This window comes from Microcebus murinus, chromosome 25, assembly GCF_040939455.1.
Source record: "Microcebus murinus isolate Inina chromosome 25, M.murinus_Inina_mat1.0, whole genome shotgun sequence".
Lineage (NCBI taxonomy): Eukaryota > Metazoa > Chordata > Mammalia > Primates > Cheirogaleidae > Microcebus > Microcebus murinus.
The window spans coordinates 27,994,628-28,021,369 of NC_134128.1; the positions used below are offsets into that span (position 1 = coordinate 27,994,628).

General features: G+C 64.3%; 8 pseudogenes; all 8 read right to left on the reverse strand.

Moving 5' to 3' along the window:
* Positions 1 to 814: 814 nt before the first annotated feature.
* Positions 815 to 933, reverse strand: LOC142864651 (uncharacterized; annotated as a pseudogene).
* Positions 934 to 4,463: 3,530 nt separating this feature from the next.
* LOC142864652 (uncharacterized) lies at positions 4,464 to 4,582 on the reverse strand (annotated as a pseudogene).
* Positions 4,583 to 8,109: 3,527 nt separating this feature from the next.
* LOC142864566 (uncharacterized) lies at positions 8,110 to 8,228 on the reverse strand (annotated as a pseudogene).
* A 3,527-nt stretch (positions 8,229 to 11,755) lies between these two features.
* Positions 11,756 to 11,874, reverse strand: LOC142864653 (uncharacterized; annotated as a pseudogene).
* A 3,529-nt stretch (positions 11,875 to 15,403) lies between these two features.
* LOC142864655 (uncharacterized) lies at positions 15,404 to 15,522 on the reverse strand (annotated as a pseudogene).
* Positions 15,523 to 19,041: 3,519 nt separating this feature from the next.
* On the reverse strand, positions 19,042 to 19,160 carry LOC142864567 (uncharacterized; annotated as a pseudogene).
* Positions 19,161 to 22,689: 3,529 nt separating this feature from the next.
* LOC142864656 (uncharacterized) lies at positions 22,690 to 22,808 on the reverse strand (annotated as a pseudogene).
* A 3,529-nt stretch (positions 22,809 to 26,337) lies between these two features.
* Positions 26,338 to 26,456, reverse strand: LOC142864657 (uncharacterized; annotated as a pseudogene).
* Between the last annotated feature and the right edge of the window lie 286 nt (positions 26,457 to 26,742).

The following is a 26,742-nucleotide window of genomic DNA, read 5'->3' on the forward strand; positions in this document are numbered from 1 at the left end:
GTACGAACGGATGGACACCTAAGTGGACAGCGAGGAATCACCTTCATCGGGTGGGTGTCGGGCGGGCGTGGGGAGGGGGTGGGCATACACATGCATTAGGGAGGGGGTGGGTGCGCACCGACTGGGGGATGGGCGCACTTGAAGCTCTGACCAGAGGGGGGAGGCGGGGAAAGAGCAATGCACCCGACCTGAACATTGGTACCCCCACAATACGCTGGGAGAAAATGAGAAATAAATAAGGAGACAGGGGGGAGGGGGGCACGGGCAACACATGTCACCTCAATACTTGTACTCCCATCATCTGCTTGAAAAGAGAGAGAAAAGAAAATGCAATCATAGAGATAAGAGACACTTTCTAAGAAAATGAATCCGAAAAGAAAAGTAAAAGGAGGCCTGTCGAGCAGGTCTGGGTGTGACTCCGGATCCCCCAACCTCCAGTGCCACCACCAGAGATTCCTGCCTGTAGCCCATAGAACCCCAAAAGCAACGGGACGAGTTCTGGTCACATACTCGCTCAAAGTGACATCCTGGAATCCTTCCGGAACTCCCTCCCCTCTCAGACTCTCGAGGTTTCCTCCAGCGTGTCGGTTCCCACAGACCAGACCTTTGGTCTGAGACCTGACAGTCCAGATGGCACGCATGCTGCCCCGTGGCGGCGGTGTCCCCGCTTGGGACAAGAGGAGGCCCCACGGTGCGGGCTGGGGCGGCAGGCACCGCGGCGGGCGCTGAGGGTGGGGGTGATCCGCCGGACGGCCGCCCCGCCGCCGCGCTCCCAGCAAGGGGACAGAGCAACAGGCAAAAAAAAAAAAAAAAAAGCCTAGGGCACCCGGGATTCCCAGGCGGTCTCCTATCCAAGTACTAACCAGGCCCGACGCTGCTTAGCTTCTGAGAGCAGACGAGATGGGGCGCGTTCGGGGTGGTGTGGCCGTAGACCGCGGAGGGCGCCCCTGCCCCGCTCAAGAGGCCAGCCTCACCGCGCTTCCCCGCGATAGCGCTGACCCGCGCCGGGCCTGTGGAGTTCGCCGGCCCGGTCGGGCGGACTCCGGAGGACTGAGGTGAGGGACGTGGCGGGGCGGGGTGGGATGGGGGGCTGTCTACACACACACACACACACACACAGACACGATGCGCCTCCACGGCTGGACCCGCCAAGGTGGAGACCTTCCAGCCCCCCTCCTCTCCTCACCTCGCCTCCTTCACCTACCCGCCCCCACCCCCAGCGCGCGGCCGCTGACTGCGCACGCGCGCTCACCCTTTGACCCCAGCCAGGGGCCGCCCTCCCGCACAACCCCTGTCAGCTGCGCCCCCGCCCTGTGGGTGGGCTGCCGCCTATTCCCCAGGGCCAGGGCTGGGGCACAGCGCATGGGGGAGGGGAGCGAGTGTAGGGGCGTCTCTCGGGATGTGTCCCATGGCTGGGGTGGGGCGGGGCGGGGTGGTTTGGGGGGCGCTGAAGAAATCAGTCCCCTCCATCTCCTACCTCTGGAAAACCCCCAAGCCCTTGGAGAACTGCCGGCACCGCTCCCGTGGGGGCCGGGACCCTGCTCTGTGTCCTCCTGTGGCCCAGTCCAAGGGGCCTGGGCCTGGCCCGGGGCTGGATTGGACCCCAACCACCCTCGGGTGTGGACTTGCTAAAAGCCGGCGATTAGATATTGGATTCGAGCTTCCTTGAGGTCATTTCACTAATGAAGGCACCGAAAAGAGTTTCCTAATCCATCTGTGAGGGTGGCAACTGAAAGAGAATTTTAAAGCTGACAGAATAGGCGAGGAAAGGCATAGGAGATTTCCACACCCAGTAAGGAAGACTTTCCCGAAATGGAAGAAAGAAACGAGCAAACAGAGACACCGGTAGCCCGCCCGGATCAGAGTCTGCTCCTTAGAGAAAGCACCCTGACCAGGTTCACCCGTGGGTGGGTGGCGAGCCAGTGGCATTCAGAAGCGCGAGGCCCCCAGTCCGTGCAGAAGACACCTGCACTCGGGTGTGTGTGGCGGCAGGATTCCCAAGCAGCTCCAAATGGTAATCCAAAGAGAAGCCAGGGAGTTCCCAAGGCCCCAGGTGTCCTCAGCCCACGACTGGCTGCTGGGGGAATGCGAAGCCCGGCTCCTTGTCTCAGAGCGGGACAACCAGGAGGTGGGACGTACACCCCGGGGTTCCCAGGAGGATCAGGCTGAAGCTGGTACTTGGCCTGAAAATGTCCCCTCGCATGGGCACCCCCTTCCGCTTCCGGCTCCTCTACTCCCGGTGCCCCTCCATCCAGGGGCCAGACTTTAAGAAGTCACCCGCAGGAGAATCCTGGTCCCAAAGGAGCCTTCTGGGGGACCCGTGCTGAGAGAGGGTGTGGGCATGGCCCGCTGGGGCTCTGCCCGGCCCAGGGCTGGGAGATGCCACCTCCCAGCTCCGGGTCCCTGCAGGAAGCGTTGGCAAGCACAGGGCCAGTCCCCCAAAGGCCCAGGTGCAGGGAGCCCAGGCCAAGCAGCCTGTGGAAGAAGCCACATGCCGTGCCACCCCGGGAACACGACTGCAGGTCGCGGACCCTCCCGCCTCCTCCCCGACATGGCGCAGGGCTCAGAGACACCTGAGACGCTGCTACCAAAGTCCAAAGGGCATCGGTTGCTCCTCCAAAGCACCCGAGCAGACCGCGTTGTCCAGCCAGCCCCTGGGCCTCCCTGGGGTGCCCAGCACAAAAGTGCAGACAACCACCGGACTCGCAATATCAGTTTGAGGATGTTTCTGCCACTCTAAGGACCCGCAGGCCAGCTGGGCCTTCAGGCAGGACAGAGAGCCCCGGAATCCGACGTGGAGAGCTGCGTGGACGTCCCCATCAGGAGGCGGTCCCCACCTCCGAGGCTCTCCCCTTGCGGGGAGCGGCAGCCCCAGGGCCTCAGGGAAGACACCAGGCTGGGCCCCCCGCGGCACAGCGGGGCACGTCCCCGTCCCCGGCAGGGGACTTAGCGATGCCTGCGCCAGACTGCTGCGGCCGCCCTGCTGCCGGGTTCCTGGAGGGCTTCCTGGAAGCAGCGTCCACACCAAGCCCCTGGAAGGCCCAGGCGACGGAGGAGCCGGTCAGGCAGGGGCCGAGGACGGTGACGGGCGGGGAGGAGCGTGTCAGGCAGGGGCCGAGGACGGTGACAGGCCGGGCGGGAAGGAGCCGGTCAGGCAGGGGCCCAGGACAGTGACGGGCCTGGCCGGGGAGGAGCGGAGCGAGTCAGGCAGTGGCCCAGGTGGTGGGCCGGGCGGGGACGAGCCTGTCAGGCAGGGGCAGAGGACGGTGACGGTGACGGTGACGGTGACGGGCCGGGGCGGGAAGGGGCCGGTCAGGCAGGGGCAGGGGCCGAGGACAGTGACGGGCCTGGCGGGGGAGGAGCGCGTCAGGCAGGGGCAGAGGAGACGGGCTGGGTAAGGGGTAGGGTGACAGTTAGGGCACAATTCACAATCGCAAAGATGTGGAAGCGACCCGAGTGCCCATCCATCCAGGAGTGCATTAATAACATGCGGCGCGTGGACACCACGGAGTGCCATTCGGCTGTGAGGAGCAGCGGTGAGAGCGCGCCTCTCGTGTTCTCCTGGCCAGAGCTGGAACCCGTTCCAGTAGGCCAGGTATCCCAAGAACGGACACACGAGCACCACGTGCGCGCGCTCACCGGCAAATTGGTACGAACGGATGGACACCTAAGTGGACAGCGAGGAATCACCTTCATCGGGTGGGTGTCGGGCGGGCGTGGGGAGGGGGTGGGCATACACATGCATTAGGGAGGGGGTGGGTGCGCACCGACTGGGGGATGGGCGCACTTGAAGCTCTGACCAGAGGGGGGAGGCGGGGAAAGAGCAATGCACCCGACCTGAACATTGGTACCCCCACAATACGCTGGGAGAAAATGAGAAATAAATAAGGAGACAGGGGGGAGGGGGGCACGGGCAACACATGTCACCTCAATACTTGTACTCCCATCATCTGCTTGAAAAGAGAGAGAAAAGAAAATGCAATCATAGAGATAAGAGACACTTTCTAAGAAAATGAATCCGAAAAGAAAAGTAAAAGGAGGCCTGTCGAGCAGGTCTGGGTGTGACTCCGGATCCCCCAACCTCCAGTGCCACCACCAGAGATTCCTGCCTGTAGCCCATAGAACCCCAAAAGCAACGGGACGAGTTCTGGTCACATACTCGCTCAAAGTGACATCCTGGAATCCTTCCGGAACTCCCTCCCCTCTCAGACTCTCGAGGTTTCCTCCAGCGTGTCGGTTCCCACAGACCAGACCTTTGGTCTGAGACCTGACAGTCCAGATGGCACGCATGCTGCCCCGTGGCGGCGGTGTCCCCGCTTGGGACAAGAGGAGGCCCCACGGTGCGGGCTGGGGCGGCAGGCACCGCGGCGGGCGCTGAGGGTGGGGGTGATCCGCCGGACGGCCGCCCCGCCGCCGCGCTCCCAGCAAGGGGACAGAGCAACAGGCAAAAAAAAAAAAAAAAAAGCCTAGGGCACCCGGGATTCCCAGGCGGTCTCCTATCCAAGTACTAACCAGGCCCGACGCTGCTTAGCTTCTGAGAGCAGACGAGATGGGGCGCGTTCGGGGTGGTGTGGCCGTAGACCGCGGAGGGCGCCCCTGCCCCGCTCAAGAGGCCAGCCTCACCGCGCTTCCCCGCGATAGCGCTGACCCGCGCCGGGCCTGTGGAGTTCGCCGGCCCGGTCGGGCGGACTCCGGAGGACTGAGGTGAGGGACGTGGCGGGGCGGGGTGGGATGGGGGGCTGTCTACACACACACACACACACACACAGACACGATGCGCCTCCACGGCTGGACCCGCCAAGGTGGAGACCTTCCAGCCCCCCTCCTCTCCTCACCTCGCCTCCTTCACCTACCCGCCCCCACCCCCAGCGCGCGGCCGCTGACTGCGCACGCGCGCTCACCCTTTGACCCCAGCCAGGGGCCGCCCTCCCGCACAACCCCTGTCAGCTGCGCCCCCGCCCTGTGGGTGGGCTGCCGCCTATTCCCCAGGGCCAGGGCTGGGGCACAGCGCATGGGGGAGGGGAGCGAGTGTAGGGGCGTCTCTCGGGATGTGTCCCATGGCTGGGGTGGGGCGGGGCGGGGTGGTTTGGGGGGCGCTGAAGAAATCAGTCCCCTCCATCTCCTACCTCTGGAAAACCCCCAAGCCCTTGGAGAACTGCCGGCACCGCTCCCGTGGGGGCCGGGACCCTGCTCTGTGTCCTCCTGTGGCCCAGTCCAAGGGGCCTGGGCCTGGCCCGGGGCTGGATTGGACCCCAACCACCCTCGGGTGTGGACTTGCTAAAAGCCGGCGATTAGATATTGGATTCGAGCTTCCTTGAGGTCATTTCACTAATGAAGGCACCGAAAAGAGTTTCCTAATCCATCTGTGAGGGTGGCAACTGAAAGAGAATTTTAAAGCTGACAGAATAGGCGAGGAAAGGCATAGGAGATTTCCACACCCAGTAAGGAAGACTTTCCCGAAATGGAAGAAAGAAACGAGCAAACAGAGACACCGGTAGCCCGCCCGGATCAGAGTCTGCTCCTTAGAGAAAGCACCCTGACCAGGTTCACCCGTGGGTGGGTGGCGAGCCAGTGGCATTCAGAAGCGCGAGGCCCCCAGTCCGTGCAGAAGACACCTGCACTCGGGTGTGTGTGGCGGCAGGATTCCCAAGCAGCTCCAAATGGTAATCCAAAGAGAAGCCAGGGAGTTCCCAAGGCCCCAGGTGTCCTCAGCCCACGACTGGCTGCTGGGGGAATGCGAAGCCCGGCTCCTTGTCTCAGAGCGGGACAACCAGGAGGTGGGACGTACACCCCGGGGTTCCCAGGAGGATCAGGCTGAAGCTGGTACTTGGCCTGAAAATGTCCCCTCGCATGGGCACCCCCTTCCGCTTCCGGCTCCTCTACTCCCGGTGCCCCTCCATCCAGGGGCCAGACTTTAAGAAGTCACCCGCAGGAGAATCCTGGTCCCAAAGGAGCCTTCTGGGGGACCCGTGCTGAGAGAGGGTGTGGGCATGGCCCGCTGGGGCTCTGCCCGGCCCAGGGCTGGGAGATGCCACCTCCCAGCTCCGGGTCCCTGCAGGAAGCGTTGGCAAGCACAGGGCCAGTCCCCCAAAGGCCCAGGTGCAGGGAGCCCAGGCCAAGCAGCCTGTGGAAGAAGCCACATGCCGTGCCACCCCGGGAACACGACTGCAGGTCGCGGACCCTCCCGCCTCCTCCCCGACATGGCGCAGGGCTCAGAGACACCTGAGACGCTGCTACCAAAGTCCAAAGGGCATCGGTTGCTCCTCCAAAGCACCCGAGCAGACCGCGTTGTCCAGCCAGCCCCTGGGCCTCCCTGGGGTGCCCAGCACAAAAGTGCAGACAACCACCGGACTCGCAATATCAGTTTGAGGATGTTTCTGCCACTCTAAGGACCCGCAGGCCAGCTGGGCCTTCAGGCAGGACAGAGAGCCCCGGAATCCGACGTGGAGAGCTGCGTGGACGTCCCCATCAGGAGGCGGTCCCCACCTCCGAGGCTCTCCCCTTGCGGGGAGCGGCAGCCCCAGGGCCTCAGGGAAGACACCAGGCTGGGCCCCCCGCGGCACAGCGGGGCACGTCCCCGTCCCCGGCAGGGGACTTAGCGATGCCTGCGCCAGACTGCTGCGGCCGCCCTGCTGCCGGGTTCCTGGAGGGCTTCCTGGAAGCAGCGTCCACACCAAGCCCCTGGAAGGCCCAGGCGACGGAGGAGCCGGTCAGGCAGGGGCCGAGGACGGTGACGGGCGGGGAGGAGCGTGTCAGGCAGGGGCCGAGGACGGTGACAGGCCGGGCGGGAAGGAGCCGGTCAGGCAGGGGCCCAGGACAGTGACGGGCCTGGCCGGGGAGGAGCGGAGCGAGTCAGGCAGTGGCCCAGGTGGTGGGCCGGGCGGGGACGAGCCTGTCAGGCAGGGGCAGAGGACGGTGACGGTGACGGTGACGGTGACGGGCCGGGGCGGGAAGGGGCCGGTCAGGCAGGGGCAGGGGCCGAGGACAGTGACGGGCCTGGCGGGGGAGGAGCGCGTCAGGCAGGGGCAGAGGAGACGGGCTGGGTAAGGGGTAGGGTGACAGTTAGGGCACAATTCACAATCGCAAAGATGTGGAAGCGACCCGAGTGCCCATCCATCCAGGAGTGCATTAATAACATGCGGCGCGTGGACACCACGGAGTGCCATTCGGCTGTGAGGAGCAGCGGTGAGAGCGCGCCTCTCGTGTTCTCCTGGCCAGAGCTGGAACCCGTTCCAGTAGGCCAGGTATCCCAAGAACGGACACACGAGCACCACGTGCGCGCGCTCACCGGCAAATTGGTACGAACGGATGGACACCTAAGTGGACAGCGAGGAATCACCTTCATCGGGTGGGTGTCGGGCGGGCGTGGGGAGGGGGTGGGCATACACATGCATTAGGGAGGGGGTGGGTGCGCACCGACTGGGGGATGGGCGCACTTGAAGCTCTGACCAGAGGGGGGAGGCGGGGAAAGAGCAATGCACCCGACCTGAACATTGGTACCCCCACAATACGCTGGGAGAAAATGAGAAATAAATAAGGAGACAGGGGGGAGGGGGGCACGGGCAACACATGTCACCTCAATACTTGTACTCCCATCATCTGCTTGAAAAGAGAGAGAAAAGAAAATGCAATCATAGAGATAAGAGACACTTTCTAAGAAAATGAATCCGAAAAGAAAAGTAAAAGGAGGCCTGTCGAGCAGGTCTGGGTGTGACTCCGGATCCCCCAACCTCCAGTGCCACCACCAGAGATTCCTGCCTGTAGCCCATAGAACCCCAAAAGCAACGGGACGAGTTCTGGTCACATACTCGCTCAAAGTGACATCCTGGAATCCTTCCGGAACTCCCTCCCCTCTCAGACTCTCGAGGTTTCCTCCAGCGTGTCGGTTCCCACAGACCAGACCTTTGGTCTGAGACCTGACAGTCCAGATGGCACGCATGCTGCCCCGTGGCGGCGGTGTCCCCGCTTGGGACAAGAGGAGGCCCCACGGTGCGGGCTGGGGCGGCAGGCACCGCGGCGGGCGCTGAGGGTGGGGGTGATCCGCCGGACGGCCGCCCCGCCGCCGCGCTCCCAGCAAGGGGACAGAGCAACAGGCAAAAAAAAAAAAAAAGCCTAGGGCACCCGGGATTCCCAGGCGGTCTCCCATCCAAGTACTAACCAGGCCCGACGCTGCTTAGCTTCTGAGAGCAGACGAGATGGGGCGCGTTCGGGGTGGTGTGGCCGTAGACCGCGGAGGGCGCCCCTGCCCCGCTCAAGAGGCCAGCCTCACCGCGCTTCCCCGCGATAGCGCTGACCCGCGCCGGGCCTGTGGAGTTCGCCGGCCCGGTCGGGCGGACTCCGGAGGACTGAGGTGAGGGACGTGGCGGGGCGGGGTGGGATGGGGGGCTGTCTACACACACACACACACACACACAGACACGATGCGCCTCCACGGCTGGACCCGCCAAGGTGGAGACCTTCCAGCCCCCCTCCTCTCCTCACCTCGCCTCCTTCACCTACCCGCCCCCACCCCCAGCGCGCGGCCGCTGACTGCGCACGCGCGCTCACCCTTTGACCCCAGCCAGGGGCCGCCCTCCCGCACAACCCCTGTCAGCTGCGCCCCCGCCCTGTGGGTGGGCTGCCGCCTATTCCCCAGGGCCAGGGCTGGGACACAGCGCATGGGGGAGGGGAGCGAGTGTAGGGGCGTCTCTCGGGATGTGTCCCATGGCTGGGGTGGGGCGGGGCGGGGTGGTTTGGGGGGCGCTGAAGAAATCAGTCCCCTCCATCTCCTACCTCTGGAAAACCCCCAAGCCCTTGGAGAACTGCCGGCACCGCTCCCGTGGGGGCCGGGACCCTGCTCTGTGTCCTCCTGTGGCCCAGTCCAAGGGGCCTGGGCCTGGCCCGGGGCTGGATTGGACCCCAACCACCCTCGGGTGTGGACTTGCTAAAAGCCGGCGATTAGATATTGGATTCGAGCTTCCTTGAGGTCATTTCACTAATGAAGGCACCGAAAAGAGTTTCCTAATCCATCTGTGAGGGTGGCAACTGAAAGAGAATTTTAAAGCTGACAGAATAGGCGAGGAAAGGCATAGGAGATTTCCACACCCAGTAAGGAAGACTTTCCCGAAATGGAAGAAAGAAACGAGCAAACAGAGACACCGGTAGCCCGCCCGGATCAGAGTCTGCTCCTTAGAGAAAGCACCCTGACCAGGTTCACCCGTGGGTGGGTGGCGAGCCAGTGGCATTCAGAAGCGCGAGGCCCCCAGTCCGTGCAGAAGACACCTGCACTCGGGTGTGTGTGGCGGCAGGATTCCCAAGCAGCTCCAAATGGTAATCCAAAGAGAAGCCAGGGAGTTCCCAAGGCCCCAGGTGTCCTCAGCCCACGACTGGCTGCTGGGGGAATGCGAAGCCCGGCTCCTTGTCTCAGAGCGGGACAAGCAGGAGGTGGGACGTACACCCCGGGGTTCCCAGGAGGATCAGGCTGAAGCTGGTACTTGGCCTGAAAATGTCCCCTCGCATGGGCACCCCCTTCCGCTTCCGGCTCCTCTACTCCCGGTGCCCCTCCATCCAGGGGCCAGACTTTAAGAAGTCACCCGCAGGAGAATCCTGGTCCCAAAGGAGCCTTCTGGGGGACCCGTGCTGAGAGAGGGTGTGGGCATGGCCCGCTGGGGCTCTGCCCGGCCCAGGGCTGGGAGATGCCACCTCCCAGCTCCGGGTCCCTGCAGGAAGCGTTGGCAAGCACAGGGCCAGTCCCCCAAAGGCCCAGGTGCAGGGAGCCCAGGCCAAGCAGCCTGTGGAAGAAGCCACATGCCGTGCCACCCCGGGAACACGACTGCAGGTCGCGGCCCCTCCCGCCTCCTCCCCGACATGGCGCAGGGCTCAGAGACACCTGAGACGCTGCTACCAAAGTCCAAAGGGCATCGGTTGCTCCTCCAAAGCACCCGAGCAGACCGCGTTGTCCAGCCAGCCCCTGGGCCTCCCTGGGGTGCCCAGCACAAAAGTGCAGACAACCACCGGACTCGCAATATCAGTTTGAGGATGTTTCTGCCACTCTAAGGACCCGCAGGCCAGCTGGGCCTTCAGGCAGGACAGAGAGCCCCGGAATCCGACGTGGAGAGCTGCGTGGACGTCCCCATCAGGAGGCGGTCCCCACCTCCGAGGCTCTCCCCTTGCGGGGAGCGGCAGCCCCAGGGCCTCAGGGAAGACACCAGGCTGGGCCCCCCGCGGCACAGCGGGGCACGTCCCCGTCCCCGGCAGGGGACTTAGCGATGCCTGCGCCAGACTGCTGCGGCCGCCCTGCTGCCGGGTTCCTGGAGGGCTTCCTGGAAGCAGCGTCCACACCAAGCCCCTGGAAGGCCCAGGCGACGGAGGAGCCGGTCAGGCAGGGGCCGAGGACGGTGACGGGCGGGGAGGAGCGTGTCAGGCAGGGGCAGAGGACGGTGACAGGCCGGGCGGGAAGGAGCCGGTCAGGCAGGGGCCCAGGACAGTGACGGGCCTGGCCGGGGAGGAGCGGAGCGAGTCAGGCAGTGGCCCAGGTGGTGGGCCGGGCGGGGACGAGCCTGTCAGGCAGGGGCAGAGGACGGTGACGGTGACGGTGACGGTGACGGGCCGGGGCGGGAAGGGGCCGGTCAGGCAGGGGCAGGGGCCGAGGACAGTGACGGGCCTGGCGGGGGAGGAGCGCGTCAGGCAGGGGCAGAGGAGACGGGCTGGGTAAGGGGTAGGGTGACAGTTAGGGCACAATTCACAATCGCAAAGATGTGGAAGCGACCCGAGTGCCCATCCATCCAGGAGTGCATTAATAACATGCGGCGCGTGGACACCACGGAGTGCCATTCGGCTGTGAGGAGCAGCGGTGAGAGCGCGCCTCTCGTGTTCTCCTGGCCAGAGCTGGAACCCGTTCCAGTAGGCCAGGTATCCCAAGAACGGACACACGAGCACCACGTGCGCGCGCTCACCGGCAAATTGGTACGAACGGATGGACACCTAAGTGGACAGCGAGGAATCACCTTCATCGGGTGGGTGTCGGGCGGGCGTGGGGAGGGGGTGGGCATACACATGCATTAGGGAGGGGGTGGGTGCGCACCGACTGGGGGATGGGCGCACTTGAAGCTCTGACCCGAGGGGGGAGGCGGGAAAGAGCAATGCACCCGACCTGAACATTGGTACCCCCACAATACGCTGGGAGAAAATGAGAAATAAATAAGGAGACAGGGGGGAGGGGGGCACGGGCAACACATGTCACCTCAATACTTGTACTCCCATCATCTGCTTGAAAAGAGAGAGAAAAGAAAATGCAATCATAGAGATAAGAGACACTTTCTAAGAAAATGAATCCGAAAAGAAAAGTAAAAGGAGGCCTGTCGAGCAGGTCTGGGTGTGACTCCGGATCCCCTAACCTCCAGTGCCACCACCAGAGATTCCTGCGTGTAGCCCATAGAACCCCAAAAGCAACGGGACGAGTTCTGGTCACATACTCGCTCAAAGTGACATCCTGGAATCCTTCCGGAACTCCCTCCCCTCTCAGACTCTCGAGGTTTCCTCCAGCGTGTCGGTTCCCACAGACCAGACCTTTGGTCTGAGACCTGACAGTCCAGATGGCACGCATGCTGCCCCGTGGCGGCGGTGTCCCGGCTTGGGACAAGAGGAGGCCCCACGGTGCGGGCTGGGGCGGCAGGCACCGCGGCGGGCGCTGAGGGTGGGGGTGATCCGCCGGACGGCCGCCCCGCCGCCGCGCTCCCAGCAAGGGGACAGAGCAACAGGCAAAAAAAAAAAAAAAAGCCTAGGGCACCCGGGATTCCCAGGCGGTCTCCTATCCAAGTACTAACCAGGCCCGACGCTGCTTAGCTTCTGAGAGCAGACGAGATGGGGCGCGTTCGGGGTGGTGTGGCCGTAGACCGCGGAGGGCGCCCCTGCCCCGCTCAAGAGGCCAGCCTCACCGCGCTTCCCCGCGATAGCGCTGACCCGCGCCGGGCCTGTGGAGTTCGCCGGCCCGGTCGGGCGGACTCCGGAGGACTGAGGTGAGGGACGTGGCGGGGCGGGGTGGGATGGGGGACTGTCTACACACACACACACACACACACAGACACGATGCGCCTCCACGGCTGGACCCGCCAAGGTGGAGACCTTCCAGCCCCCCTCCTCTCCTCACCTCGCCTCCTTCACCTACCCGCCCCCACCCCCAGCGCGCGGCCGCTGACTGCGCACGCGCGCTCACCCTTTGACCCAAGCCAGGGGCCGCCCTCCCGCACAACCCCTGTCAGCTGCGCCCCCGCCCTGTGGGTGGGCTGCCGCCTATTCCCCAGGGCCAGGGCTGGGGCACAGCGCATGGGGGAGGGGAGCGAGTGTAGGGGCGTCTCTCGGGATGTGTCCCATGGCTGGGGTGGGGCGGGGCGGGGTGGTTTGGGGGGCGCTGAAGAAATCAGTCCCCTCCATCTCCTACCTCTGGAAAACCCCCAAGCCCTTGGAGAACTGCCGGCACCGCTCCCGTGGGGGCCGGGACCCTGCTCTGTGTCCTCCTGTGGCCCAGTCCAAGGGGCCTGGGCCTGGCCCGGGGCTGGATTGGACCCCAACCACCCTCGGGTGTGGACTTGCTAAAAGCCGGCGATTAGATATTGGATTCGAGCTTCCTTGAGGTCATTTCACTAATGAAGGCACCGAAAAGAGTTTCCTAATCCATCTGTGAGGGTGGCAACTGAAAGAGAATTTTAAAGCTGACAGAATAGGCGAGGAAAGGCATAGGAGATTTCCACACCCAGTAAGGAAGACTTTCCCGAAATGGAAGAAAGAAACGAGCAAACAGAGACACCGGTAGCCCGCCCGGATCAGAGTCTGCTCCTTAGAGAAAGCACCCTGACCAGGTTCACCCGTGGGTGGGTGGCGAGCCAGTGGCATTCAGAAGCGCGAGGCCCCCAGTCCGTGCAGAAGACACCTGCACTCGGGTGTGTGTGGCGGCAGGATTCCCAAGCAGCTCCAAATGGTAATCCAAAGAGAAGCCAGGGAGTTCCCAAGGCCCCAGGTGTCCTCAGCCCACGACTGGCTGCTGGGGGAATGCGAAGCCCGGCTCCTTGTCTCAGAGCGGGACAACCAGGAGGTGGGACGTACACCCCGGGGTTCCCAGGAGGATCAGGCTGAAGCTGGTACTTGGCCTGAAAATGTCCCCTCGCATGGGCACCCCCTTCCGCTTCCGGCTCCTCTACTCCCGGTGCCCCTCCATCCAGGGGCCAGACTTTAAGAAGTCACCCGCAGGAGAATCCTGGTCCCAAAGGAGCCTTCTGGGGGACCCGTGCTGAGAGAGGGTGTGGGCATGGCCCGCTGGGGCTCTGCCCGGCCCAGGGCTGGGAGATGCCACCTCCCAGCTCCGGGTCCCTGCAGGAAGCGTTGGCAAGCACAGGGCCAGTCCCCCAAAGGCCCAGGTGCAGGGAGCCCAGGCCAAGCAGCCTGTGGAAGAAGCCACATGCCGTGCCACCCCGGGAACACGACTGCAGGTCGCGGCCCCTCCCGCCTCCTCCCCGACATGGCGCAGGGCTCAGAGACACCTGAGACGCTGCTACCAAAGTCCAAAGGGCATCGGTTGCTCCTCCAAAGCACCCGAGCAGACCGCGTTGTCCAGCCAGCCCCTGGGCCTCCCTGGGGTGCCCAGCACAAAAGTGCAGACAACCACCGGACTCGCAATATCAGTTTGAGGATGTTTCTGCCACTCTAAGGACCCGCAGGCCAGCTGGGCCTTCAGGCAGGACAGAGAGCCCCGGAATCCGACGTGGAGAGCTGCGTGGACGTCCCCATCAGGAGGCGGTCCCCACCTCCGAGGCTCTCCCCTTGCGGGGAGCGGCAGCCCCAGGGCCTCAGGGAAGACACCAGGCTGGGCCCCCCGCGGCACAGCGGGGCACGTCCCCGTCCCCGGCAGGGGACTTAGCGATGCCTGCGCCAGACTGCTGCGGCCGCCCTGCTGCCGGGTTCCTGGAGGGCTTCCTGGAAGCAGCGTCCACACCAAGCCCCTGGAAGGCCCAGGCGACGGAGGAGCCGGTCAGGCAGGGGCCGAGGACGGTGACGGGCGGGGAGGAGCGTGTCAGGCAGGGGCAGAGGACGGTGACAGGCCGGGCGGGAAGGAGCCGGTCAGGCAGGGGCCCAGGACAGTGACGGGCCTGGCCGGGGAGGAGCGGAGCGAGTCAGGCAGTGGCCCAGGTGGTGGGCCGGGCGGGGACGAGCCTGTCAGGCAGGGGCAGAGGACGGTGACGGTGACGGTGACGGTGACGGGCCGGGGCGGGAAGGGGCCGGTCAGGCAGGGGCAGGGGCCGAGGACAGTGACGGGCCTGGCGGGGGAGGAGCGCGTCAGGCAGGGGCAGAGGAGACGGGCTGGGTAAGGGGTAGGGTGACAGTTAGGGCACAATTCACAATCGCAAAGATGTGGAAGCGACCCGAGTGCCCATCCATCCAGGAGTGCATTAATAACATGCGGCGCGTGGACACCACGGAGTGCCATTCGGCTATGAGGAGCAGCGGTGAGAGGGCGCCTCTCGTGTTCTCCTGGCCAGAGCTGGAACCCGTTCCAGTAGGCCAGGTATCCCAAGAACGGACACACGAGCACCACGTGCGCGCGCTCACCGGCAAATTGGTACGAACGGATGGACACCTAAGTGGACAGCGAGGAATCACCTTCATCGGGTGGGTGTCGGGCGGGCGTGGGGAGGGGGTGGGCATACACATGCATTAGGGAGGGGGTGGGTGCGCACCGACTGGGGGATGGGCGCACTTGAAGCTCTGACCCGAGGGGGGAGGCGGGGAAAGAGCAATGCACCCGACCTGAACATTGGTACCCCCACAATACGCTGGGAGAAAATGAGAAATAAATAAGGAGACAGGGGGGAGGGGGGCACGGGCAACACATGTCACCTCAATACTTGTACTCCCATCATCTGCTTGAAAAGAGAGAGAAAAGAAAATGCAATCATAGAGATAAGAGACACTTTCTAAGAAAATGAATCCGAAAAGAAAAGTAAAAGGAGGCCTGTCGAGCAGGTCTGGGTGTGACTCCGGATCCCCCAACCTCCAGTGCCACCACCAGAGATTCCTGCGTGTAGCCCATAGAACCCCAAAAGCAACGGGACGAGTTCTGGTCACATACTCGCTCAAAGTGACATCCTGGAATCCTTCCGGAACTCCCTCCCCTCTCAGACTCTCGAGGTTTCCTCCAGCGTGTCGGTTCCCACAGACCAGACCTTTGGTCTGAGACCTGACAGTCCAGATGGCACGCATGCTGCCCCGTGGCGGCGGTGTCCCCGCTTGGGACAAGAGGAGGCCCCACGGTGCGGGCTGGGGCGGCAGGCACCGCGGCGGGCGCTGAGGGTGGGGGTGATCCGCCGGACGGCCGCCCCGCCGCCGCGCTCCCAGCAAGGGGACAGAGCAACAGGCAAAAAAAAAAAAAAAAAGCCTAGGGCACCCGGGATTCCCAGGCGGTCTCCTATCCAAGTACTAACCAGGCCCGACGCTGCTTAGCTTCTGAGAGCAGACGAGATGGGGCGCGTTCGGGGTGGTGTGGCCGTAGACCGCGGAGGGCGCCCCTGCCCCGCTCAAGAGGCCAGCCTCACCGCGCTTCCCCGCGATAGCGCTGACCCGCGCCGGGCCTGTGGAGTTCGCCGGCCCGGTCGGGCGGACTCCGGAGGACTGAGGTGAGGGACGTGGCGGGGCGGGGTGGGATGGGGGGCTGTCTACACACACACACACACACACACAGACACGATGCGCCTCCACGGCTGGACCCGCCAAGGTGGAGACCTTCCAGCCCCCCTCCTCTCCTCACCTCGCCTCCTTCACCTACCCGCCCCCACCCCCAGCGCGCGGCCGCTGACTGCGCACGCGCGCTCACCCTTTGACCCCAGCCAGGGGCCGCCCTCCCGCACAACCCCTGTCAGCTGCGCCCCCGCCCTGTGGGTGGGCTGCCGCCTATTCCCCAGGGCCAGGGCTGGGGCACAGCGCATGGGGGAGGGGAGCGAGTGTAGGGGCGTCTCTGGGGATGTGTCCCATGGCTGGGGTGGGGCGGGGCGGGGTGGTTTGGGGGGCGCTGAAGAAATCAGTCCCCTCCATCTCCTACCTCTGGAAAACCCCCAAGCCCTTGGAGAACTGCCGGCACCGCTCCCGTGGGGGCCGGGACCCTGCTCTGTGTCCTCCTGTGGCCCAGTCCAAGGGGCCTGGGCCTGGCCCGGGGCTGGATTGGACCCCAACCACCCTCGGGTGTGGACTTGCTAAAAGCCGGCGATTAGATATTGGATTCGAGCTTCCTTGAGGTCATTTCACTAATGAAGGCACCGAAAAGAGTTTCCTAATCCATCTGTGAGGGTGGCAACTGAAAGAGAATTTTAAAGCTGACAGAATAGGCGAGGAAAGGCATAGGAGATTTCCACACCCAGTAAGGAAGACTTTCCCGAAATGGAAGAAAGAAACGAGCAAACAGAGACACCGGTAGCCCGCCCGGATCAGAGTCTGCTCCTTAGAGAAAGCACCCTGACCAGGTTCACCCGTGGGTGGGTGGCGAGCCAGTGGCATTCAGAAGCGCGAGGCCCCCAGTCTGTGCAGAAGACACCTGCACTCGGGTGTGTGTGGCGGCAGGATTCCCAAGCAGCTCCAAATGGTAATCCAAAGAGAAGCCAGGGAGTTCCCAAGGCCCCAGGTGTCCTCAGCCCACGACTGGCTGCTGGGGGAATGCGAAGCCCGGCTCCTTGTCTCAGAGCGGGACAACCAGGAGGTGGGACGTACACCCCGGGGTTCCCAGGAGGATCAGGCTGAAGCTGGTACTTGGCCTGAAAATGTCCCCTCGCATGGGCACCCCCTTCCGCTTCCGGCTCCTCTACTCCCGGTGCCCCTCCATCCAGGGGCCAGACTTTAAGAAGTCACCCGCAGGAGAATCCTGGTCCCAAAGGAGCCTTCTGGGGGACCCGTGCTGAGAGAGGGTGTGGGCATGGCCCGCTGGGGCTCTGCCCGGCCCAGGGCTGGGAGATGCCACCTCCCAGCTCCGGGTCCCTGCAGGAAGCGTTGGCAAGCACAGGGCCAGTCCCCCAAAGGCCCAGGTGCAGGGAGCCCAGGCCAAGCAGCCTGTGGAAGAAGCCACATGCCGTGCCACCCCGGGAACACGACTGCAGGTCGCGGACCCTCCCGCCTCCTCCCCGACATGGCGCAGGGCTCAGAGACACCTGAGACGCTGCTACCAAAGTCCAAAGGGCATCGGTTGCTCCTCCAAAGCACCCGAGCAGACCGCGTTGTCCAGCCAGCCCCTGGGCCTCCCTGGGGTGCCCAGCACAAAAGTGCAGACAACCACCGGACTCGCAATATCAGTTTGAGGATGTTTCTGCCACTCTAAGGACCCGCAGGCCAGCTGGGCCTTCAGGCAGGACAGAGAGCCCCGGAATCCGACGTGGAGAGCTGCGTGGACGTCCCCATCAGGAGGCGGTCCCCACCTCCGAGGCTCTCCCCTTGCGGGGAGCGGCAGCCCCAGGGCCTCAGGGAAGACACCAGGCTGGGCCCCCGCGGCACAGCGGGGCACAGCGGGGCACGTCCCCGTCCCCGGCAGGGGACTTAGCGATGCCTGCGCCAGACTGCTGCGGCCGCCCTGCTGCCGGGTTCCTGGAGGGCTTCCTGGAAGCAGCGTCCACACCAAGCCCCTGGAAGGCCCAGGCGACGGAGGAGCCGGTCAGGCAGGGGCCGAGGACGGTGACGGGCGGGGAGGAGCGTGTCAGGCAGGGGCCGAGGACGGTGACAGGCCGGGCGGGAAGGAGCCGGTCAGGCAGGGGCCCAGGACAGTGACGGGCCTGGCCGGGGAGGAGCGGAGCGAGTCAGGCAGTGGCCCAGGTGGTGGGCCGGGCGGGGACGAGCCTGTCAGGCAGGGGCAGAGGACGGTGACGGTGACGGGGCGGGAAGGGGCCGGTCAGGCAGGGGCAGGGGCCAAGGACAGTGACGGGCCTGGCGGGGGAGGAGCGCGTCAGGCAGGGGCAGAGGAGACGGGCTGGGTAAGGGGTAGGGTGACAGTTAGGGCACAATTCACAATCGCAAAGATGTGGAAGCGACCCGAGTGCCCATCCATCCAGGAGTGCATTAATAACATGCGGCGCATGGACACCACGGAGTGCCATTCGGCTATGAGGAGCAGCGGTGAGAGGGCGCCTCTCGTGTTCTCCTGGCCAGAGCTGGAACCCTTTCCAGTAGGCCAGGTATCCCAAGAACGGACACACGAGCACCACGTGCGCGCGCTCACCGGCAAATTGGTACGAACGGATGGACACCTAAGTGGACAGCGAGGAATCACCTTCATCGGGTGGGTGTCGGGCGGGCGTGGGGAGGGGGTGGGCATACACATGCATTAGGGAGGGGGTGGGTGCGCACCGACTGGGGGATGGGCGCACTTGAAGCTCTGACCCGAGGGGGGAGGCGGGGAAAGAGCAATGCACCCGACCTGAACATTGGTACCCCCACAATACGCTGGGAGAAAATGAGAAATAAATAAGGAGACAGGGGGGAGGGGGGCACGGGCAACACATGTCACCTCAATACTTGTACTCCCATCATCTGCTTGAAAAGAGAGAGAAAAGAAAATGCAATCATAGAGATAAGAGACACTTTCTAAGAAAATGAATCCGAAAAGAAAAGTAAAAGGAGGCCTGTCGAGCAGGTCTGGGTGTGACTCCGGATCCCCCAACCTCCAGTGCCACCACCAGAGATTCCTGCGTGTAGCCCATAGAACCCCAAAAGCAACGGGACGAGTTCTGGTCACATACTCGCTCAAAGTGACATCCTGGAATCCTTCCGGAACTCCCTCCCCTCTCAGACTCTCGAGGTTTCCTCCAGCGTGTCGGTTCCCACAGACCAGACCTTTGGTCTGAGACCTGACAGTCCAGATGGCACGCATGCTGCCCCGTGGCGGCGGTGTCCCCGCTTGGGACAAGAGGAGGCCCCACGGTGCGGGCTGGGGCGGCAGGCACCGCGGCGGGCGCTGAGGGTGGGGGTGATCCGCCGGACGGCCGCCCCGCCGCCGCGCTCCCAGCAAGGGGACAGAGCAACAGGCAAAAAAAAAAAAAAAGCCTAGGGCACCCGGGATTCCCAGGCGGTCTCCCATCCAAGTACTAACCAGGCCCGACGCTGCTTAGCTTCTGAGAGCAGACGAGATGGGGCGCGTTCGGGGTGGTGTGGCCGTAGACCGCGGAGGGCGCCCCTGCCCCGCTCAAGAGGCCAGCCTCACCGCGCTTCCCCGCGATAGCGCTGACCCGCGCCGGGCCTGTGGAGTTCGCCGGCCCGGTCGGGCGGACTCCGGAGGACTGAGGTGAGGGACGTGGCGGGGCGGGGTGGGATGGGGGGCTGTCTACACACACACACACACACACACAGACACGATGCGCCTCCACGGCTGGACCCGCCAAGGTGGAGACCTTCCAGCCCCCCTCCTCTCCTCACCTCGCCTCCTTCACCTACCCGCCCCCACCCCCAGCGCGCGGCCGCTGACTGCGCACGCGCGCTCACCCTTTGACCCAAGCCAGGGGCCGCCCTCCCACACAACCCCTGTCAGCTGCGCCCCCGCCCTGTGGGTGGGCTGCCGCCTATTCCCCAGGGCCAGGGCTGGGACACAGCGCATGGGGGAGGGGAGCGAGTGTAGGGGCGTCTCTGGGGATGTGTCCCATGCCTGGGGTGGGGCGGGGCGGGGTGGTTTGGGGGGCGCTGAAGAAATCAGTCCCCTCCATCTCCTACCTCTGGAAAACCCCCAAGCCCTTGGAGAACTGCCGGCACCGCTCCCGTGGGGGCCGGGACCCTGCTCTGTGTCCTCCTGTGGCCCAGTCCAAGGGGCCTGGGCCTGGCCCGGGGCTGGATTGGACCCCAACCACCCTCGGGTGTGGACTTGCTAAAAGCCGGCGATTAGATATTGGATTCGAGCTTCCTTGAGGTCATTTCACTAATGAAGGCACTGAAAAGAGTTTCCTAATCCATCTGTGAGGGTGGCAACTGAAAGAGAATTTTAAAGCTGACAGAATAGGCGAGGAAAGGCATAGGAGATTTCCACACCCAGTAAGGAAGACTTTCCCGAAATGGAAGAAAGAAACGAGCAAACAGAGACACCGGTAGCCCGCCCGGATCAGAGTCTGCTCCTTAGAGAAAGCACCCTGACCAGGTTCACCCGTGGGTGGGTGGCGAGCCAGTGGCATTCAGAAGCGCGAGGCCCGCAGTCCGTGCAGAAGACACCTGCACTCGGGTGTGTGTGGCGGCAGGATTCCCAAGCAGCTCCAAATGGTAATCCAAAGAGAAGCCAGGGAGTTCCCAAGGCCCCAGGTGTCCTCAGCCCACGACTGGCTGCTGGGGGAATGCGAAGCCCGGCTCCTTGTCTCAGAGGGGGACAACCAGGAGGTGGGACGTACACCCCGGGGTTCCCAGGAGGATCAGGCTGAAGCTGGTACTTGGCCTGAAAATGTCCCCTCGCATGGGCACCCCCTTCCGCTTCCGGCTCCTCTACTCCCGGAGCCCCTCCATCCAGGGGCCAGACTTTAAGAAGTCACCCGCAGGAGAATCCTGGTCCCAAAGGAGCCTTCTGGGGGACCCGTGCTGAGAGAGGTTGTGGGCATGGCCCGCTGGGGTTCTGCCCGGCCCAGGGCTGGGAGATGCCACCTCCCAGCTCCGGGTCCCTGCAGGAAGCGTTGGCAAGCACAGGGCCAGTCCCCCAAAGGCCCAGGTGCAGGGAGCCCAGGCCAAGCAGCCTGTGGAAGAAGCCACATGCCGTGCCACCCCGGGAACACGACTGCAGGTCGCGGCCCCTCCCGCCTCCTCCCCGACATGGCGCAGGGCTCAGAGACACCTGAGACGCTGCTACCAAAGTCCAAAGGGCATCGGTTGCTCCTCCAAAGCACCCGAGCAGACCGCGTTGTCCAGCCAGCCCCTGGGCCTCCCTGGGGTGCCCAGCACAAAAGTGCAGACAACCACCGGACTCGCAATATCAGTTTGAGGATGTTTCTGCCACTCTAAGGACCCGCAGGCCAGCTGGGCCTTCAGGCAGGACAGAGAGCCCCGGAATCCGACGTGGAGAGCTGCGTGGACGTCCCCATCAGGAGGCGGTCCCCACCTCCGAGGCTCTCCCCTTGCGGGGAGCGGCAGCCCCAGGGCCTCAGGGAAGACACCAGGCTGGGCCCCCCGCGGCACAGCGGGGCACGTCCCCGTCCCCGGCAGGGGACTTAGCGATGCCTGCGCCAGACTGCTGCGGCCGCCCTGCTGCCGGGTTCCTGGAGGGCTTCCTGGAAGCAGCGTCCACACCAAGCCCCTGGAAGGCCCAGGCGACGGAGGAGCCGGTCAGGCAGGGGCCGAGGACGGTGACGGGCGGGGAGGAGCGTGTCAGGCAGGGGCCGAGGACGGTGACAGGCCGGGCGGGAAGGAGCCGGTCAGGCAGGGGCCCAGGACAGTGACGGGCCTGGCCGGGGAGGAGCGGAGCGAGTCAGGCAGTGGCCCAGGTGGTGGGCCGGGCGGGGACGAGCCTGTCAGGCAGGGGCAGAGGACGGTGACGGTGACGGTGACGGTGACGGGCCGGGGCGGGAAGGGGCCGGTCAGGCAGGGGCAGGGGCCGAGGACAGTGACGGGCCTGGCGGGGGAGGAGCGCGTCAGGCAGGGGCAGAGGAGACGGGCTGGGTAAGGGGTAGGGTGACAGTTAGGGCACAATTCACAATCGCAAAGATGTGGAAGCGACCCGAGTGCCCATCCATCCAGGAGTGCATTAATAACATGCGGCGCATGGACACCACGGAGTGCCATTCGGCTGTGAGGAGCAGCGGTGAGAGGGCGCCTCTCGTGTTCTCCTGGCCAGAGCTGGAACCCGTTCCAGTAGGCCAGGTATCCCAAGAACGGACACACGAGCACCACGTGCGCGCGCTCACCGGCAAATTGGTACGAACGGATGGACACCTAAGTGGACAGCGAGGAATCACCTTCATCGGGTGGGTGTCGGGCGGGCGTGGGGAGGGGGTGGGCATACACATGCATTAGGGAGGGGGTGGGTGCGCACCGACTGGGGGATGGGCGCACTTGAAGCTCTGACCCGAGGGGGGAGGCGGGAAAGAGCAATGCACCCGACCTGAACATTGGTACCCCCCACAATACGCTGGGAGAAAATGAGAAATAAATAAGGAGACAGGGGGGAGGGGGGCACGGGCAACACATGTCACCTCAATACTTGTACTCCCATCATCTGCTTGAAAAGAGAGAGAAAAGAAAATGCAATCATAGAGATAAGAGACACTTTCTAAGAAAATGAATCCGAAAAGAAAAGTAAAAGGAGGCCTGTCGAGCAGGTCTGGGTGTGACTCCGGATCCCCTAACCTCCAGTGCCACCACCAGAGATTCCTGCGTGTAGCCCATAGAACCCCAAAAGCAACGGGACGAGTTCTGGTCACATACTCGCTCAAAGTGACATCCTGGAATCCTTCCGGAACTCCCTCCCCTCTCAGACTCTCGAGGTTTCCTCCAGCGTGTCGGTTCCCACAGACCAGACCTTTGGTCTGAGACCTGACAGTCCAGATGGCACGCATGCTGCCCCGTGGCGGCGGTGTCCCGGCTTGGGACAAGAGGAGGCCCCACGGTGCGGGCTGGGGCGGCAGGCACCGCGGCGGGCGCTGAGGGTGGGGGTGATCCGCCGGACGGCCGCCCCGCCGCCGCGCTCCCAGCAAGGGGACAGAGCAACAGGCAAAAAAAAAAAAAAAAAGCCTAGGGCACCCGGGATTCCCAGGCGGTCTCCTATCCAAGTACTAACCAGGCCCGACGCTGCTTAGCTTCTGAGAGCAGACGAGATGGGGCGCGTTCGGGGTGGTGTGGCCGTAGACCGCGGAGGGCGCCCCTGCCCCGCTCAAGAGGCCAGCCTCACCGCGCTTCCCCGCGATAGCGCTGACCCGCGCCGGGCCTGTGGAGTTCGCCGGCCCGGTCGGGCGGACTCCGGAGGACTGAGGTGAGGGACGTGGCGGGGCGGGGTGGGATGGGGGACTGTCTACACACACACACACACACACACAGACACGATGCGCCTCCACGGCTGGACCCGCCAAGGTGGAGACCTTCCAGCCCCCCTCCTCTCCTCACCTCGCCTCCTTCACCTACCCGCCCCCACCCCCAGCGCGCGGCCGCTGACTGCGCACGCGCGCTCACCCTTTGACCCAAGCCAGGGGCCGCCCTCCCGCACAACCCCTGTCAGCTGCGCCCCCGCCCTGTGGGTGGGCTGCCGCCTATTCCCCAGGGCCAGGGCTGGGGCACAGCGCATGGGGGAGGGGAGCGAGTGTAGGGGCGTCTCTCGGGATGTGTCCCATGGCTGGGGTGGGGCGGGGCGGGGTGGTTTGGGGGGCGCTGAAGAAATCAGTCCCCTCCATCTCCTACCTCTGGAAAACCCCCAAGCCCTTGGAGAACTGCCGGCACCGCTCCCGTGGGGGCCGGGACCCTGCTCTGTGTCCTCCTGTGGCCCAGTCCAAGGGGCCTGGGCCTGGCCCGGGGCTGGATTGGACCCCAACCACCCTCGGGTGTGGACTTGCTAAAAGCCGGCGATTAGATATTGGATTCGAGCTTCCTTGAGGTCATTTCACTAATGAAGGCACCGAAAAGAGTTTCCTAATCCATCTGTGAGGGTGGCAACTGAAAGAGAATTTTAAAGCTGACAGAATAGGCGAGGAAAGGCATAGGAGATTTCCACACCCAGTAAGGAAGACTTTCCCGAAATGGAAGAAAGAAACGAGCAAACAGAGACACCGGTAGCCCGCCCGGATCAGAGTCTGCTCCTTAGAGAAAGCACCCTGACCAGGTTCACCCGTGGGTGGGTGGCGAGCCAGTGGCATTCAGAAGCGCGAGGCCCCCAGTCCGTGCAGAAGACACCTGCACTCGGGTGTGTGTGGCGGCAGGATTCCCAAGCAGCTCCAAATGGTAATCCAAAGAGAAGCCAGGGAGTTCCCAAGGCCCCAGGTGTCCTCAGCCCACGACTGGCTGCTGGGGGAATGCGAAGCCCGGCTCCTTGTCTCAGAGCGGGACAACCAGGAGGTGGGACGTACACCCCGGGGTTCCCAGGAGGATCAGGCTGAAGCTGGTACTTGGCCTGAAAATGTCCCCTCGCATGGGCACCCCCTTCCGCTTCCGGCTCCTCTACTCCCGGTGCCCCTCCATCCAGGGGCCAGACTTTAAGAAGTCACCCGCAGGAGAATCCTGGTCCCAAAGGAGCCTTCTGGGGGACCCGTGCTGAGAGAGGGTGTGGGCATGGCCCGCTGGGGCTCTGCCCGGCCCAGGGCTGGGAGATGCCACCTCCCAGCTCCGGGTCCCTGCAGGAAGCGTTGGCAAGCACAGGGCCAGTCCCCCAAAGGCCCAGGTGCAGGGAGCCCAGGCCAAGCAGCCTGTGGAAGAAGCCACATGCCGTGCCACCCCGGGAACACGACTGCAGGTCGCGGCCCCTCCCGCCTCCTCCCCGACATGGCGCAGGGCTCAGAGACACCTGAGACGCTGCTACCAAAGTCCAAAGGGCATCGGTTGCTCCTCCAAAGCACCCGAGCAGACCGCGTTGTCCAGCCAGCCCCTGGGCCTCCCTGGGGTGCCCAGCACAAAAGTGCAGACAACCACCGGACTCGCAATATCAGTTTGAGGATGTTTCTGCCACTCTAAGGACCCGCAGGCCAGCTGGGCCTTCAGGCAGGACAGAGAGCCCCGGAATCCGACGTGGAGAGCTGCGTGGACGTCCCCATCAGGAGGCGGTCCCCACCTCCGAGGCTCTCCCCTTGCGGGGAGCGGCAGCCCCAGGGCCTCAGGGAAGACACCAGGCTGGGCCCCCCGCGGCACAGCGGGGCACGTCCCCGTCCCCGGCAGGGGACTTAGCGATGCCTGCGCCAGACTGCTGCGGCCGCCCTGCTGCCGGGTTCCTGGAGGGCTTCCTGGAAGCAGCGTCCACACCAAGCCCCTGGAAGGCCCAGGCGACGGAGGAGCCGGTCAGGCAGGGGCCGAGGACGGTGACGGGCGGGGAGGAGCGTGTCAGGCAGGGGCAGAGGACGGTGACAGGCCGGGCGGGAAGGAGCCGGTCAGGCAGGGGCCCAGGACAGTGACGGGCCTGGCCGGGGAGGAGCGGAGCGAGTCAGGCAGTGGCCCAGGTGGTGGGCCGGGCGGGGACGAGCCTGTCAGGCAGGGGCAGAGGACGGTGACGGTGACGGTGACGGTGACGGGCCGGGGCGGGAAGGGGCCGGTCAGGCAGGGGCAGGGGCCGAGGACAGTGACGGGCCTGGCGGGGGAGGAGCGCGTCAGGCAGGGGCAGAGGAGACGGGCTGGGTAAGGGGTAGGGTGACAGTTAGGGCACAATTCACAATCGCAAAGATGTGGAAGCGACCCGAGTGCCCATCCATCCAGGAGTGCATTAATAACATGCGGCGCGTGGACACCACGGAGTGCCATTCGGCTATGAGGAGCAGCGGTGAGAGGGCGCCTCTCGTGTTCTCCTGGCCAGAGCTGGAACCCGTTCCAGTAGGCCAGGTATCCCAAGAACGGACACACGAGCACCACGTGCGCGCGCTCACCGGCAAATTGGTACGAACGGATGGACACCTAAGTGGACAGCGAGGAATCACCTTCATCGGGTGGGTGTCGGGCGGGCGTGGGGAGGGGGTGGGCATACACATGCATTAGGGAGGGGGTGGGTGCGCACCGACTGGGGGATGGGCGCACTTGAAGCTCTGACCCGAGGGGGGAGGCGGGGAAAGAGCAATGCACCCGACCTGAACATTGGTACCCCCACAATACGCTGGGAGAAAATGAGAAATAAATAAGGAGACAGGGGGGAGGGGGGCACGGGCAACACATGTCACCTCAATACTTGTACTCCCATCATCTGCTTGAAAAGAGAGAGAAAAGAAAATGCAATCATAGAGATAAGAGACACTTTCTAAGAAAATGAATCCGAAAAGAAAAGTAAAAGGAGGCCTGTCGAGCAGGTCTGGGTGTGACTCCGGATCCCCCAACCTCCAGTGCCACCACCAGAGATTCCTGCGTGTAGCCCATAGAACCCCAAAAGCAACGGGACGAGTTCTGGTCACATACTCGCTCAAAGTGACATCCTGGAATCCTTCCGGAACTCCCTCCCCTCTCAGACTCTCGAGGTTTCCTCCAGCGTGTCGGTTCCCACAGACCAGACCTTTGGTCTGAGACCTGACAGTCCAGATGGCACGCATGCTGCCCCGTGGCGGCGGTGTCCCCGCTTGGGACAAGAGGAGGCCCCACGGTGCGGGCTGGGGCGGCAGGCACCGCGGCGGGCGCTGAGGGTGGGGGTGATCCGCCGGACGGCCGCCCCGCCGCCGCGCTCCCAGCAAGGGGACAGAGCAACAGGCAAAAAAAAAAAAAAAAAGCCTAGGGCACCCGGGATTCCCAGGCGGTCTCCTATCCAAGTACTAACCAGGCCCGACGCTGCTTAGCTTCTGAGAGCAGACGAGATGGGGCGCGTTCGGGGTGGTGTGGCCGTAGACCGCGGAGGGCGCCCCTGCCCCGCTCAAGAGGCCAGCCTCACCGCGCTTCCCCGCGATAGCGCTGACCCGCGCCGGGCCTGTGGAGTTCGCCGGCCCGGTCGGGCGGACTCCGGAGGACTGAGGTGAGGGACGTGGCGGGGCGGGGTGGGATGGGGGGCTGTCTACACACACACACACACACACACAGACACGATGCGCCTCCACGGCTGGACCCGCCAAGGTGGAGACCTTCCAGCCCCCCTCCTCTCCTCACCTCGCCTCCTTCACCTACCCGCCCCCACCCCCA